Genomic DNA, 16,677 nt, shown 5'->3' with positions numbered 1-16,677 from the left:
AACCATTTAGTTCAGTTTAAAGAAGTTTTGAGTTAAAATCATCACTTTGTACAGTTTGAGAACATGTGGTGTTGGTTAATGTTACTACATCTGTAAAGTTAGGCCACGGCCATCATTTTGGCTACATAATAGCTTAATAAGGTTAGGGGACTATTATAGTTACTTTTTTTTTTTTTTTACTGATGGAAATGTGATACTCACGACAAGTCCACTGAAATATGTTGACAGTGTAAGTCTAATCAACTGCACTACCGCTTCAGGTCTTAATTACTATGGCCACTAGGTGGCATGTGTCACTCAAACGTTTTGGAGCAATGGACAGTACGACATAAAGTCCGGGTATTAATTAATCATCCACTAGATGGCATCTGTCACTCAAACGTTTTTGGCCGACTGATATTACAACATATTGTGTAATTTTTCATGGGAGAACAGTCTCTTCCTATCAGGTAGTAGGCTTCATATCTTCGATTTGTTCAACCTGGTGTGATGCTTGATCAGATGTATTTCAGGAATAACATAAAATGAATTAATTGTGACCAGTTTCAGAACATAAAACATGTAAAATTCAGTGTTTTGGTGCTCCCATGCAAGAGTAACAATGTCCTCACATCTTCTGCTACCACAAAGTAAGCTGCTGGTCTGCTCATAATACTGAAAACAATGCTGTTTTAACAAAATACTATAAATCATGCACAAGCCATATCTTTAGCCTCTGTCTTAAAGATGATAAATAGGCACATCATAGCAGACTGGAGCCAGACTACATGAGCCAGTTAATGGCTTCTGCAGTTCTGGTATCCTGCGAGAGTGCTTTCCTAAAAGCACTGGTTGGAAGGGTTAAACTGGGATATGAGAGGCAGGAGAATCTGTTGTTGGATGACACAGCAGAGGAAAATGTATCACCTCAAAATAACTGTCAACCCACCTCATGCAATGAGTTCATAACTGTATTTGACCACATATTAGCAGGTTAGACAGGTGGTGCAGGCTGCAGATGAAATGCTTGGAGGAGAACTTAGAGGAGGATTCAGAAGAAAACACTGCAGTCTTACCTCTGTATTACACTGTATGGAGATCTCAACACAAACAGTAAAGAACAAGCAGCAAAAAGAGATATCTAGGTAGTTCAAACATATTGATTTTCAAGTTCCACCATTGTGAGGTTGCATGTAAACAGCCTGCAATGTGGTAAATGTCACTTTTACACATGAAAGCGCTCACTGGGCTCTGCTGCAGACCACACACACACACACACACACACACACACACACACACACACACACACACACACACACACACACACACACACACACACACACACACACACACACACACAAAAAAAAAACAGCACAGCACTTCAGGCAGAAATGTTTCCTCTAACATCTGCAACAACTCAGAATGAGTAGACTGATCTGCCAATCTTTTTATTGCTCTCTGATTGGCTGATGAGGTAGAGGTCTAGCTCCTGTGTTATTTGTACAGTCGTTAAGGCGTTTTTCTACTCCTACTGCCTCGCCTTTACAGGTTCACGGGGTAAGAATTTTAAATACATTTTGTAGTTAATATTTCATATGAATGTGGGTGAGAAGGTAAGTTATTTTTAATTAACCGTTCACAGTAAATCTGCTATATTTAGAGTTGCACTGAAGCGATAAAATGAGTTTAAATTTGCTCAAGCACATTAAAGCGTGTCACAGTTAAAACCAGCACTAGTAAATGTGTCTGTAGTGACTTTTTTTTTTTTGTTACCAATCAAAGGGAATGTATTGTTCAGTCCTCAAAGCTGACCAAATAGGTTTTTTGACCATGTGCTCTCCAAAACCACACATCCAATCTTGTTCCTCTATCAGCGGTGATCGGCAGGACAACATCATTTGTCGGGGCTGGAAATGTGACACTGGAAATGAACAGTGGTGTCCTGAGGAAAAGTCCACTGTTGGGTTATAAGCTCCACCCGCTCCTCCACCCTGAAGGAGGAAAAATGTCGACATACTGTATGTATACATACATCATGTGAGCTGAACCACTGCTCGGCATCTGTCGCTCAATCACAACTGACATTACGACCTCTTGTGTTATGTTTTTAAGCCTGTAAGTAACATGCATGGGAGTTTGGAGTATATTTTTCCTATGGTCCTCCTCTCAGGTTTAAGGTATAACCTCCACCAATCAAAAGGTAGAGCAGTTACCAAATAAAAGGGATGTCCAAATTATTCCATAAAGGTTCATTTGGCTGCAGATTTTCATTCCAACCAAGCAGGAGCACACCAGGCTTGACTCATTTAATCAACTGATCTCAGTCTTTAGACATTTGATTGGTCGAATCATGCCCTCTTGATTGGTTGGAACAAAACCCTGCAGGCACATGACCCTTTATGGAATCTATATGGTAAATATGAAGCCTGAGAGGCAAAACCCAGGGCAAATAGAGTCAAAGGATTGGATCACATTTCCATCCCAGTGTAAGTGATGGGAATAGGAGACAACACTGATAATAGAGCTGAAGTTACAATGAGGCTTCAGCAGTTACAGAGTTACACAATTATAATCAATATTATCTCAAGTTACATTCTTCTCTTTGTGCTTCCACAGACTGAGCTGCCGCACAAAAAACAGAATTTGTACAAAACTGAATGTAACTTTGTAAGCTTACTACTGTGTTTGGTTAACTCAGACTGATAGAGCCTTACAAAGCTTTGGTTGAAGTCATGTTTGTCTCTTTGTCCCATCTCTAACAATAGAATCATGCAGGAAAGTGCCAGTCTATGGACAGGAGGAACATTTATAGCAGGAATAATGTCTCATTCACCCATTCATACACATTCCTACACTGATAACAGGAGCTACCACACAGGGTGCCAACCTGCTCATCAGAGGGAAACTAACCATTCATACACATGCATGCACCGTTGACACAGCAACGGGGGGGATTTGGGGTTAAGTGTCTTGCCCAATGACACATTGACATCTTACAATCTTCCAATTTGTGGACGACCTGCTCTACCTCCTGAGCCACAGCCGTCCCATAGTAGTCATGTGTGTATTATTTAAAACGGACTTGAAAACATGTAAATCTAATACACTGAAATTTGCATCAGTGCCCGACCGATATATTGTTCAGGCAATATTATTGGCCGGTATATCACAGATCCATTGGTATGGGCATATATGTTGATATTGCTTTTCTAAGCTATAAGCAGAGTTTATGTGTATTTGATCCTTTTCTTAAAAATATATACAAACATATTATTAAACTGATATCGTCCGATATTATATATAGACTATCTTTATTGTTTTTATTTCATTACTCTTTCTTTTTTGTTCTTTTTTTACCATTGCCTTATGATCTTCTTAGGTCTCTTATACATGAAGCACTTGGTGTATGTTATTTATTTTGTTGTAAAACACTTTGACGGTGGTTATTATTACGATTATAACTATTATTATAGTTTAATATATACATACATTTGTTTTGTTTTTATTGTTCTTTGTTTCTTTTATTTACTATTTTAGTGCCCTGATGTCATTTTATATAATACAGTTCCTTTCTTAAACTGTTAATTATCCTGCCTGCATTACCTATCTCTATCACAAGTGTTTGATAACCACATTAGAGTAGTGTGTTCATGTATATATTCTATAGGATTATTAATCAATATATCAGAAGTTTTTTTACTCATCAGTATCCAGTATGAATCAGCATTTGTATCAACTCCTCATACTTGTTTCCTTTCTCTGCCTCATTTTCCTGTCTTCTTTTCTCTTTCTCGTGCTCCTCTTTTCTCCTTTACTCTCCCTAATTCTTCTTTTCTTTTCCTCATCATGTAGTTCTTCTCTCCCTCGGTTATTTTTCATACAACAGTTCTCTTCTCTCCTGACAAATATTTGGCACATTTCGTTCAGCACTGTATATACACAGCATTTCTACATGTGTTCATGCATTTATCTAACTGTGTGTGTGTGTGTGTGTGTGTGTGTGTGTGTGTGTGTGTCCTGCTGTTGTCTTGAGCGCCACCTCAGCTCCTCTATGGCCTTGATGAAATATAAAGCATGAGTCTTTTCCCCCGAATCAGCATGCTGGTAATTGCATGCTACAGAAATGGATTTCCTGTCACTCCTGGGCTTTATGAAGGAGGCCTGGCCACCCCCCCCTTTTTTTCTCCTCTTCACTTCACTTCAACATGTGTCTTGATTTTCAGCCTCGCGAAAAGGTGATAGATTGGCAGACACTTTTATCAGTCGTTGACTCAGACATGACAGAATCGATCACGGCTCCAAAATAAGACCATGAGGGGAACTCTGCCTACCTGCATTTTTTTTCTTTTCTCACAAGGTTGGTCAGCTGTATTAAACCCAGACACAAGAATCGACCACTTGAATCTTGCTGCCATAATTAATTCCTGTTTAAGTAATCGAAGTATGATTTGATGATCAGATTCTACTTGGCATTAGAATCTGATGAGAGAAGCATTTATAGAAACACATTTAAAAAGTTTCTGTAAAAGGAGAATGCAAAACAACGAGTGCTCCTCTGGATCAATTTTTCATTTACTAAGTCATGAAACAACATTTCATATTCAGGTTTATTTCACATGTTTGTGTAAAGACAAGGGAGGGGAAATGAAGCAGAAACTGTGAGGGGAGAGAAAAAACATGCGAGCGATCACTGTTTGCATGTACTGTATTATTCCAGCCAACTAATTTCATGCCGCTCAAACACTCATCCTTGCATGACTGGTCCTTTTGGAGGTTCAATTATTGAACCGTGACTCATTGGAGCTTCCAGAGCAGCTGGGCTGACTTGGATTGGTTTGTCAGGGTGGAGGAAGCCATCAGGCTCTTTGATGATCTGGAGCCTGTAGTTTTCTGCCACTGATAGCTTTTTAAAAACATACAATATGTGTAATAATGATGATCGCCGATAGTTCTAATGTGCCATTTCCTTTTCATCATATCGTATATCTGTCTCTTTGTATAGCAGCATATCATTAGCTGAAGATTGAAATCAGGGGTAGACAGTGAGAATGGAGCTTAAAGCTGCACTAATCAATATTTTTCACATCTACGACCGATCATATGGCTGTGTAACGTTAAATACGTCATTCATATACAGAGACCCCTTTGTATTTTATTCTCTCTCTCTTAAATTTGATTGAAAAACAAAATGTAAAAAAAAAACTATCAGAAAAAAAATTAAAATGAATATCCTTCATTTGTTTTACATCATGAGACATGTGGGAACCAGTGATTTGTTCTAGAGCCATTCTCAAAGTTTTGTAAATAAATTCTTAAATTAGATGCATATTCATATCATATAACAGAGAGCCTGTTCACTTCCATTTAATGCCATTGTACCAAAACTGGCTGCAATTCACCTAGAGGGCGCTCTGAGGTAGTATTCAATGAACGTGAGTCAATTGAGCTAAATGGCTAAAATGATTATTTACACCTACTTCTAAACAAAAAAGCCCACATTTTATTTTAGTTTGAACAAATATAGTATTGATTATGCATCAGAATTGAAATGAAAAAATACTAATGCCCTTTGTTTTTTCTTACAGGGGAGAGATAGAGCGCTAACATTCTGCAAATGTAAGCCGATTGGTCGGTTAAGGACTGATGGCGACAGATGCCATTCCTTGATGGCGTCCAGAGTCTGTAGAAGTTTGGAATGAAGTTGAATGAACATGTTAAGGAGGACAAGGAGGATCTTCATGTTTGACAGCCAAATGTAGATCTGGCTAACCTAAAAGCTGCCGATTAGTCACTGTGTCCTTAATAACTATACTCCACACTCACACAAGTTTGAAAATCTAATCTAATGGAACTATATATATTGTCTCTACCACTTACATATGAACACACATCCTGTTCATCAGATTTATAAAGTTATGTGTATATATGGTTCTGTCTTATAAATCTGGTCATGAGGGACTGGTGACATGTGCACAAGCCTCATTTCCACTCCCAGAATGATCTATAAATGCTGAAGACTTCCTGATGGAGTCGTTTCAACTATGCTTCTTATTACTGGCTTCTTATCAAAGAGCTCACACAGTAGCACAAAACAAACTGGTGAGAGTTGTCCTCGGCCTTCAGCCAGTGAGTACTATCGGCAGGTGTCAGTTCTTACAACTTCACTGGCTCCCAGTTGAGGACAGAGCTGCTCATATTCAATTAAACATGCTTTTTAACATCTTATATGGAAGTGCTCCCAGACAGTTTTTAAAAATTCTTTTAAGAAGGAAGATGAAGTTCATAATCATAACACCAGAGCCACTGTAGCAAATTTTAATCTTTAAAGAAGTCAAACACGGGTGTGAATTGTCAGTAGTCTGGAGATGGGGAGGTGGTGGGGCGAAGGAACAGCTGTATGACAGGACTGAAGCAAAGGGAGAGAGGCACATTTAAACGGACCGCTACAGGATGATAGGCTAAGGCTGAAGTGTGGCGTTTTGCTATTGGTTGCTGAGATTGACAGGTGACTGGCAACAATTGAGATAACGCCCTAGACATAGAAATCTAGGTAATAGATGAGCATGCTTGAAGGAGGCAGAAGTTACCAGTTATGCCTGTATGCGTTAGAGTCTTCTGACTGAACTTTCGCTAAGCTTCATTTGCATGTTTTTTATGGTCAAAAAGCATCAAGTCACATCTCTCTTCAAAGCCCCTCTGAAACAGGCTGGTTATATCTACTCAATGCCCCTCTTTTCTGATTGGCTGACTGTTTTATGAGTGACACATGCCCAGGCCAACCACAGACAATGAGTTGTAAAACACAGAGAGCAGAGGAGAGGAGAAAAAACAAGCGCGACCATGAATTCTAAAAGACTCTCACACTGAGCTGAAATGAAATGAGTGCATCTAATTAGGTAAATTACATAAATAAGCATATTTTGTTTCCTTCAGGAGGTACTGCTGGAGGCTCGGCCTGCCCCTCCAAGGCAATCGTAGGGGAAATGTGACATCACAACCTTGCAGAAGTTGAAACTGCTCATTTAAAGACAGTTTCTGAATACAGGCTATGTGAATTCCTCTGTGGACTTTGTGGATTTTCTGCACCTTCACAGTATTTATACAGCACATAGACATGCTTTATAATGAATAAAGGAATGGAAATCTCCCTTTCTATCATATGTTTCCTTAATATCAGGCACAAACTGATAATGGACCCACAAACCAGACCTCAGGCAAGAACAAGTTCAATGGTTTGGTTTGGTTGGTACACGGATACCTTTTCCTTTTTGACTGATTACCTCAATTGGCAGGCAAGAGGTAGGTAATTGACAAGAGTAAACGCCAAAACACAATACAAAAATGCTGGAACTCTCACATGATGGAAAAGACTGTACTCCTGAACAGGATGATGGTGTCTTGATATTAACTGATATTTGCATCTTACAATAGTGTCACCCAACTGTTGTCTTTTATGATGAGATGTTATGTTTGCCTATATTACTGTTTTATCTTTAGTACATCCTGTCAGCAGTGAGGTCAGAGCTCACACACAGCCTCATATGAAAGAGAAAGACGAGTCACATATAAGCTACAGGGCCACAGGTGCCCTGAGTTACTGCAATCAGCCTCAGCTCATTCAACTGCAAGGGAGAGAAGACTTAGCCACACCCAACACATGACCTCATCATATCATCATTTATAACAATTGCTATCCATTTTGACATTGGACACCTGTAAAAACATCACAAATGTATTTTACTCTGAAATTTGATGACTTTTCCTAAAGTGGCCCCAAAATGCACAACAATGAAAAAATATTTTAAATGTTCTACTTTTGTATAGGTGCTACAAATGTGTGTCCATTGAGGCTGTTCTGGGTCAAATTATCTCCGTATCTATTTACATGTGTTTTAGGTAAATGAATAGTTAATAGTTTTAATAAGATAGTAGTTTTTATGATGTAACAGTGAAGACTGATGGCTCTAATGGTTATACAATAAACCCCACACTTCATAAAGTTCTTGTTATTTTCACTTTACATAAAATACATTTCCATCATTATTGCTATGTTATATTTTCATGTCTTAGGTAAAATAGGACATGATATTGTGTGTTAGTAGATGTTTTTTCTCCAACAATGAGTGATGTAAAAGCTCAAAAATACACTCTCTCTGCTCTCTGAAACATGAATCAAGGTTTAATCACACATGTATTGATCAGTCAGATCCACTATTGATGCTTTTTAAACACATCTGTGGTTTAAAAGTGGTATAAACACTTTTTATGAGGTAGACCAGGTCAAAATTGAACCGGAACATACTGTGAGTGTATAGAATATGAACAGTATTAAACATTTCATCATATTGAGAAGGAGTAAATTATTATTTTATGAGCATGAAACAATGAGGCTTTGACAATGTGGTTAAGACTCTTATGAGTATCACATTGTTTTCCATTGAAAGACAAATGCACATTTTAACAGCTTCACTTCACAAGCCATGCCTTGTTTTTAAAGCAATATTTAACAATGATTTTGTGTTTTGGAGAAATAAATATTCAATGTATTTTTTTTTTATTTTTTTATTTTTTAGCTCAATTAGGTAATTTGGGCTCCTTTTAAATTCAAGGTTTTCTAATTGTTTTGGTTCCTTGATATGATAATTTCAGTCATACACACGTGCACATACACACATACTCTAATCGGTTAATAAACTGTGTGTGCGTATGTGTTATCTTGCATTGACTAGATGTTTGCCATTCAAACCCCTCCTCTGATATTCAGCACTGCCTTAAGCGATGCTGCGGAGCATGAACACCATTTGACCCCGGGTGTGATCCTAAATTGATGCGGGAGTGAACATGCCTGAGTGAATGCGTTGGCTCCCGTAATAACTGCTTTTAAGATGGCTCCGACATTATATCAACATAAAAGGGAAAGGGTTTTAAAGCGTGCTGGCTTTCTCATGCCGGCCTCATTAAGAAGGAAACATCAAAACACTCCACCGGGAGATAATCCCAGCCAGTTTCCAGCACTCAGGCTTTCAGCAATAATCAAAGAATACAGGTAGATGCAGAATAACTTAATCCTGCAGATTAGTGGGAGTGCAAAGAAATGAAGGAAGAGGACTGAAGAAGTGAAACACTTCAGAATACTAAAGACGAAAGGAGAGGAGGAGGAAGGGTGGAGGGCTTCCTGCTGTTCGAGCCGTCTCGTGTCAGGTACGGATGTCCAGATCAATACCACAGTAATCCATACCTCCATACACAACTCGATACTCTCTTCATTTGTTGTCAATAGCTATTAAAACGTATCGATCACATGATGTTTTATGCAGTCATGAGGATCTAAAATGCACTTTCTGCACTTAAACCGCTTCATGTTTGCACAAGTGAACCCACCCTGGTGATGTCCCAGAAGCCCAGAGCACAATCCTCCCTCTTTTTTTTTCTTTGTTAGAAACAGATCTCTCATGTCAAAGTTGTAAAAGCACCATGACATCCTACCTACAGCGAAATGGTTCTAGTGTCACAGAAGCTTGCAGAGGTCCAACTTCCTATTTTAGCTTATTTTAACCCTTACATACTGTTCATATTCTACACCCTCGCAGTATGTTCCAAGTCAATTTTGACCCGTCTAAGAATCTCCTCATAAAAAGTGTCTATACCACATTTTTAACCACAGATGTGTTTAGAAAGCATCAATAGTGGATCTGACTGATCAATAAATGTGTGATTAACCTTGATTCATGTTTCAGAGAGCAGAGAGTGTATTTTTTAGCTTTTACATCACTCATTGTTGGAGAATAAACATCTACTATCACACAATATCATGTCCTATTTTACCTAAGACATGAAAATATAACATAGCAATAATGATGTAAATGTATTTTATGTAAAGTGAAAATAACAAGAACTTTATGGAAGTGTGGGGTTTATTGTATAACCATTAGAGCCATCAGTCTTCACTGCTACATCATAAAAACTACTATCTTATTAAAACTATTAACTATTCATTTCACTAAAACACATGTCAATAGATACGGAGATAATTTGACCCAGAACAGCCTCAATGGACAAACATTTGTAGCACCTATACAAAAATATAACATTTTTTAAATATTTTTTTTATTTTTGTGCATTTTGGGCCACTTTAGGAAAAGTCCAGTTTTCTGGTGATGACCATCTCATAATTGAATGCCTTGCATGCTGATAAAATGTTGAAATTCAAATATACATATACCTATTTATCTAACTATAGAGGAAGTAGTCTATGTCTCAACAACTATTCATCTGATCTACTTCACACTTGGTGGGTGTATTGCAGGGACCCAAGGAAGTTCAGTGATGAGTGTAGAAGTTGTTGGATAAGATATACAAGATATCATTAAAAGTAAATATTTAGTGGATCATGATCGGCATATACCAGCTCTGCATTTGTTTATCTTGACATCTCCAATATGGCACCGCAGACTCATAGCTGCAACATACAGCAAATCAATAATATATCTGAACTCTGCATACTTGCTTCCATCACATCTCCGACTGCTTCCACAATCACAGGATTTGTAATATTAGATAACTCTTACATGTTAAAGGCACTCTTATACTACACATTAATGACACTGTTATCAGCTGAACTTTTCATAATTGAAATAAGATCATGGAAATATAAAAAATAAAAAATTGTGCTAGACAATCACTCATCCAATCGAATTCACACTTGGTGGGTGTATTGCTGAGGATCCAAGGAAAAACAGCGATGAGTGTGAAGTCAAGCAGTTCAAGCATTAATACCTGAAGCCAAGAAATCAGTCTGTTCCTAACAGGCACGTTTTGATCAAGCATTGTACTCGTGTCTACAGATACCAGAACCATCCTCATGGACCTTTAAAGGAGCAGTGTGTAGGATTTAGTGGCATCTAGTGGTGACGTTGCAGATTGCAACCAAATTAATTCTCTTCCCCCTCTCCTTCCAAGCGTGTAGGAGAAGCTACGGTGGCTGCAAAGTGTTTGGTTTGTCCATTCTGGACTACTGTAGAAACATGGTGGGCTCCATGGAAGAGGACCTAAATTCTACACACTGCTCCTTTTAGAGACATGGAGTCCAATATAGACAAAAGGGTTTGTGAACACATGTAACATATGGAAGGAGACGTTTGCTCTCTGATTTCTGTGGATTTCAATGGACCTGTATTGCTTATATTTCCACAGGTCTGTTCTTCACAGCGTGTGCACTCTTTGATCTTTACTCAGCTAAAGATCACCATAAGCTGTGCCAGAAATCAAAGACAGAGAACTAAGGCATTTAATGAACATGTTAGTCCAGCCTTAGAAATACCTATTATAACAGCAATGTGAGAAAACCTGCAGAAATAATCACATCACAGTGAAAGAAACAGATTGCAATTAGCAATTGTTACATTATTTCTATAAAAAATCAGTGTTATCAGCTTTAAGACAAGTATTTTTTCAACTAGAGAAAACCGTTTAGTGTGACTACGGTATATGAATTCCTTATCTATGAGAAAAGAGAATAAATGTGTTTTCTTGACATGAAGGAGATTGTAAAGATCACCTCCAGGCATATTTTAAGGCATATAAAAACGATCTTGCAACGATAAATTGTGTTTCACATTTTTCTCACTCTCACTCTATGGCAGGGGTCATTTTAGTTCAGGGGCCACATACAGCCCAATTTGATCTCAAGGGGACCAGACTAGTAAAACCATTGCATAATAACCTATAAATAGTATACAGGATATATAAATATATATATTTACTGTAATAAACCATTTAGTGGTACCCTAGTAATAAAATGTGTCCAAGCCCACCGAGGCAAAGTTGTCCTTCAAATCTGAATCGACATGCAAATCAATTATCTCCAGTTGGACGTTCATGGGCAGAACACAAGCCCTGACTGTGAATGGTGACTGAAAATAAGTGAGAAAAACAGTTTTATTAAAAAAATTGAATTACTTTTCTGCAATTTTCATACCTTTTAAATGTATCTAGAGGTCCGGATTGGACCCCTTGGTGGGCCGGTTCTGGCCCATGGGACATATATTTAACACCCTTCCTCTATATAGTATGTGTAGAAAACATGTAGAAAAAAGAACTGAATCGAGCGATAACATGACCCATGATCAAAGAATGAACCAGATTAATGCCTCCTCTGATTAGAGCTTTACCCCAATTAAGCAAATAAAGGTGTTTCCATGGTAGTTCCAATAGTCAAGAGTATTCTCTTAATCGGGGAAGGATTGAATGATTAGAGTCCAAATGTTCCCATTGATCGGTAGCCAGAAATACTCTACTCTTCCAGGATTTTCAGAGCAGACAGATGCCATCAGAAGTGACAGCTACAGTACTGCAGTATGTTAGAACTAAGGAACACAACAAAGACAAAGAAACAGAGGCCAAGAGAAGTGAAGATTAGCTGAACAGTTGGCGTGTGGTTTAGCAGCAATTGACTTGATTGTATTGTTCTATCTTATTGCTTTAATATATATTATCTGATAATGCAACTTAGATATGACACACTCTGCCATATCTCACTTGGCTATCACCAATCTTAACAGGTACCAAACCAATATTACCTGTTTCCGCTGCTAATCAGCCCCCAGTTTGTAGTAGCCAGTCTGTATTCATCTTTTGCCAGATTGTCAGTGTTGCAAAAGGTTGCCATTGCGTGTGTCATTCTATCTGCACCTGTGTTCACCCCCATCCATGATGCTTTTGGCCATCACTTTCCATCTCTTCCCACTGTCGCTATTTCCATTGTGTGTGCACTGTCCTCATATAGCTGTCTCTACTGTAAGCCTGTTTTGGGCCATGGCTGCATATCTACTGAGTGCCTGTGTCTGCTTTTGGGTTCATATTCTGTCTAACTGAATTGTGACAGATGTGAGACCTTACCTTTAGCATGATGTTAGAACTAGGAGGACACTGCCAGCCTAGCTCTGGCAAAAGGGTAGCAATATGCCTTTTGACAAGTCCAAGGTATTATTTTAGCTTTTCTTGGTTATTTAACATTTACATTATTTGCAACATCTATTTTTCTTTTCTTTTTCTTTTTTTTGACAGGTTGACAAGATTGTACAATATGTACAGAGCAGCATGTTAAGGTCATTTCAAAAATGTTTGTTCAAGAACCTTGAAGTGTTGTAAGGAGTGTATTTTTTCTAAGCTAGGCTATAGAATTCCTTAGTTCACAGTTTATTTATGTCATACACAACCTGAAATGTTTTCTATGTGTGTGTGTGTGTGTGTGTGTTTCGCTTTGTACTGTTTGTTATTGTGCTGTATATATTTTAATATTGACCTACTGAAGGGACTGCGGGTCAGAATCAGAAAGACTTTACTGTCATTGTACGTCCTGCATGCAACGAAATTAAAAGTGCAATGGTGCAAATTCAAACATAGAAAACACAGGACAGTGAATAAATGTGTTAGCTGTAGGCTCATTCTGGTACAGTACATCAAATGGTAACATTTATGTTTAATACTGTACATGGTCCCAATAAACACATTACTGCTACTAAAAATGAAAAGAAGGTTATAGATTTACTGTATAGGTGTTACACATTGGACATTGTTTATTGTCGATGAATTTCTGGAGCCAAGAAATTTTTCAAGCACAACTTAACTTCCTGTGCACAGCAACTTGCCATTAAGACAAGTGCTAGACTAAAGGCAAGATTCTGTGAAAACATACATAGAGAAACAATTCTATCCTTGGATTAGAATTAATCCTTGTCCATGTGTCACTAAGTAAAGTTTAGAAGATTTTTTTTTCAACTTTAAACAGAGCCAGGCTAGCTGTTTCCCCCTGTTTCCAGTCTTTATGCTAAGCTACGCTAATCATCTGGTGGCTCCAGCTTCGTGTGGCTAAGCCTTTTTTTCCCCAAATATGGAATTATTCTTAGTCATGGTTTTGTAGTTAGAGTCTGTCAGTATGTCACTCCAGCTTGTGAGCTGCATAGCTGAAGACTGTGATTAAAAGTTTGATGGGAAACAGTGTTACCCCAAAAGATCAGACTGTGTGCTCAGTGACAGCTGGAATGTTTTCTACATATTGTAGCTGTAGGGGAGTAGTATCTAACTGGGCGAGAGAGCACATATGCTGTTTGGGTGTGCATGCGTGTGAAGCCAGTGTGTGTGTGTTCAAAAGCTAATATTTATTAGTGTGTCTGTGTGTAAACCACTGTATTTGGGTCATTTTTATCTCTGAGTGAGCGTTACCTCCAGGCGTCCTGACTTGAACAGATGAAGCACATGTTTGGCTTCCAGGGCCGTGACCTCCACCGCTGGGGGGGATCACTCATGTTTCAGTCTGCTCCTCCAATCTCCAAGCAGGAAAATATCTAATGGGGCGCAGCCAGGAGTCAGCTGACTGACAAACTCTGCATAGGACAGGAATAGGGGAGGAGGGAGTAAACAGCCTCCACTCACTGTGCTGTTAATTCAGACTTATCCATGCCGGATATAGGAAAATGAGCTTTTCACAGCTCGCCTAATACTTACTTTATTTGCCTTCAGCTGAAATTGAGCACTGAAAGATGCCAGTAAGTGCCTCAGAATCTGTGTATATTTAGCTCTGGCTTTTTATGCCAGGAGGGAAGTTAGAGTTTGACCAATATTTCTGAAGTTCAATTAGATAACTGATATTTTGTGAACAGCTACAATGTTTAAAAGGCCAAAATGTTTCAAAGAGCATTCTTAGACCCACAGTTGGCTTCCTTTGGTCTGAATTACTGAGTTGTTAAACTTTTTCCCTTTTTTTCAGCTTTTTTTTTTTTTTACACACCACTAAAAGTCACATGAAAATGTTCTCTACTCTCAATTATTAGACGTGTCTGGCACAGGAGCAAGAATGTGAAAACAGCAAAGAAAGTCCTAAAGAGTCATTCTCAGGCTATATGCCAAGGACATATAAAGATAACTGGATACAGTGTTGGGAGCTGGGCTCCGTTCAATCCTATAAAAGTTGCTCAGTGTCACATGAAGCCAAAAAAGTTTGACTTCCAGGTATACAATTACTCGGATCTTCTAGATCATTGGACCCATAGGCACACGAGCAATTTCTGCCGACCAGCTTCTGGTTTACCCTCCAGCTAGCTTAAAAGGAGATCAAATCTCAAACTTCTGGAAAGTTGCAATAATGAAATGACTCATTTTGTGGAGGTTTTGACACACGAGAATGTACCCACTGATTTACAGATGTCTCTTTCACAATGTAAGTCTATGGGAAAAGTCTTTTTGGGCCTTATTGCTTCACATGACATTGTAATTCCATGGTTTGGCCACCATGTAAATTTTTTTATATGCCATTCATTGACAGGCATATATCTATCTGCTCTTTCAATCTAATTAACAGAGAGATCGTGTAATGTGCTTAACACTGAAGCTGTTGAAGAGTTACAGTGACTGTCTGGATTCACATGGAAAGAGCCTGATTCATTTGGAATTGATCCAGTTTTTAATTGAGTGCTTGTTCAGTCACCTGTTGATGATGTGTGATTGTGAATGAGCGTGCAGGAAGTCTGCCTGCTTGCTTATGCCCTCTTCTGCTGCACCCCCCCATCCAGATCCATTCTCCCGTTATCTCACCAGTCCATCAGGGCTGCTACAACAAGCTGTTGCGTTGTCTAAGACAAGTAGCTACAAGTAGCTATTTACTGCTTAATTAAAAAAGGGAAACCTAAATCTGAAAACAGGAAATTTGGACTCTGTTAGGACATAAATACAATTTAATTATTTGTTAATATTTTAGAAGTATTCGCAATTTGTATGTTACAGTTTATTTTCTAATATGCTGCTGTATGAAACTATCTAGACAGGACAGCAGGAGCCTTTCCTCCTCTGTTCTCCTCTCACTGTTTCATAGACACTGCCCTTTCCCCTTTCACCTGACCTGCAGGTGTCGCTGTTGGAGCTTTTTAAATCAAAATTTGAATAAAGTATTTTCTCCAAAGAAGAGAAAAAATATTTTATGAATGATACTGGGATTTGGTAATGGTCTTTTCAACCAACTACTCTTTTTAAAAAAATATATTTTGATCTTCCTTGTGTCTATCAAAAATACAGGAGCAGCAACTTCCTCTTCCTCTGTGGATCGGCCTCCTCTGATGAACATTTCCTGATCCAAAGTCAAGGGTGAATAGGAGCGTGTTAACTTTGTCCGTCTTTGGGTTTTCTGTAGATAAACCTTATGCAACACGCACAGCATGTGTGCAATGTAATACATAGATGTGGCACAGAGGCATTCACAAGCAGGACCGTGCATATAATGAGAGGTCTTGTGGCGGAGAGCAGGCACCTTGATATGAGATCGAATTCCTTTCCACCCCGGGAGACCTTGAAAGCACCTTGGAAAATGATCATCTGGTGTTGCGGTATCCAGATTGGAAGTAGATGCTGATGAGAAAAAATGTAGAGGTAATAACCAGAAGAGAGAAAGCTCTCAAGGACATAAACAGCCCACCAACATTACCCAGCAAGCAGGAGATAGCTATATGATGACACCAATACCAGCTCAATCAATTACTGTTATTAAATAAAGCTTCTTAAATTATAGCATTGAAAACATATAAAGTTATTGACTTATTTATTTAGGTTCTGAATTCATAGTTTGGCAGCCACTAAAAGCAACAGTTATTTACATTACAATTATATTTACATAGAATAATTCAACATGAAAATATTGGAGAGTTTATG

This window comes from Scomber scombrus, chromosome 7 (assembly GCF_963691925.1).
Source record: "Scomber scombrus chromosome 7, fScoSco1.1, whole genome shotgun sequence".
Taxonomy (NCBI): Eukaryota; Metazoa; Chordata; class Actinopteri; order Scombriformes; family Scombridae; genus Scomber; species Scomber scombrus.
Note: the sequence above shows the minus strand (reverse complement) of the source record.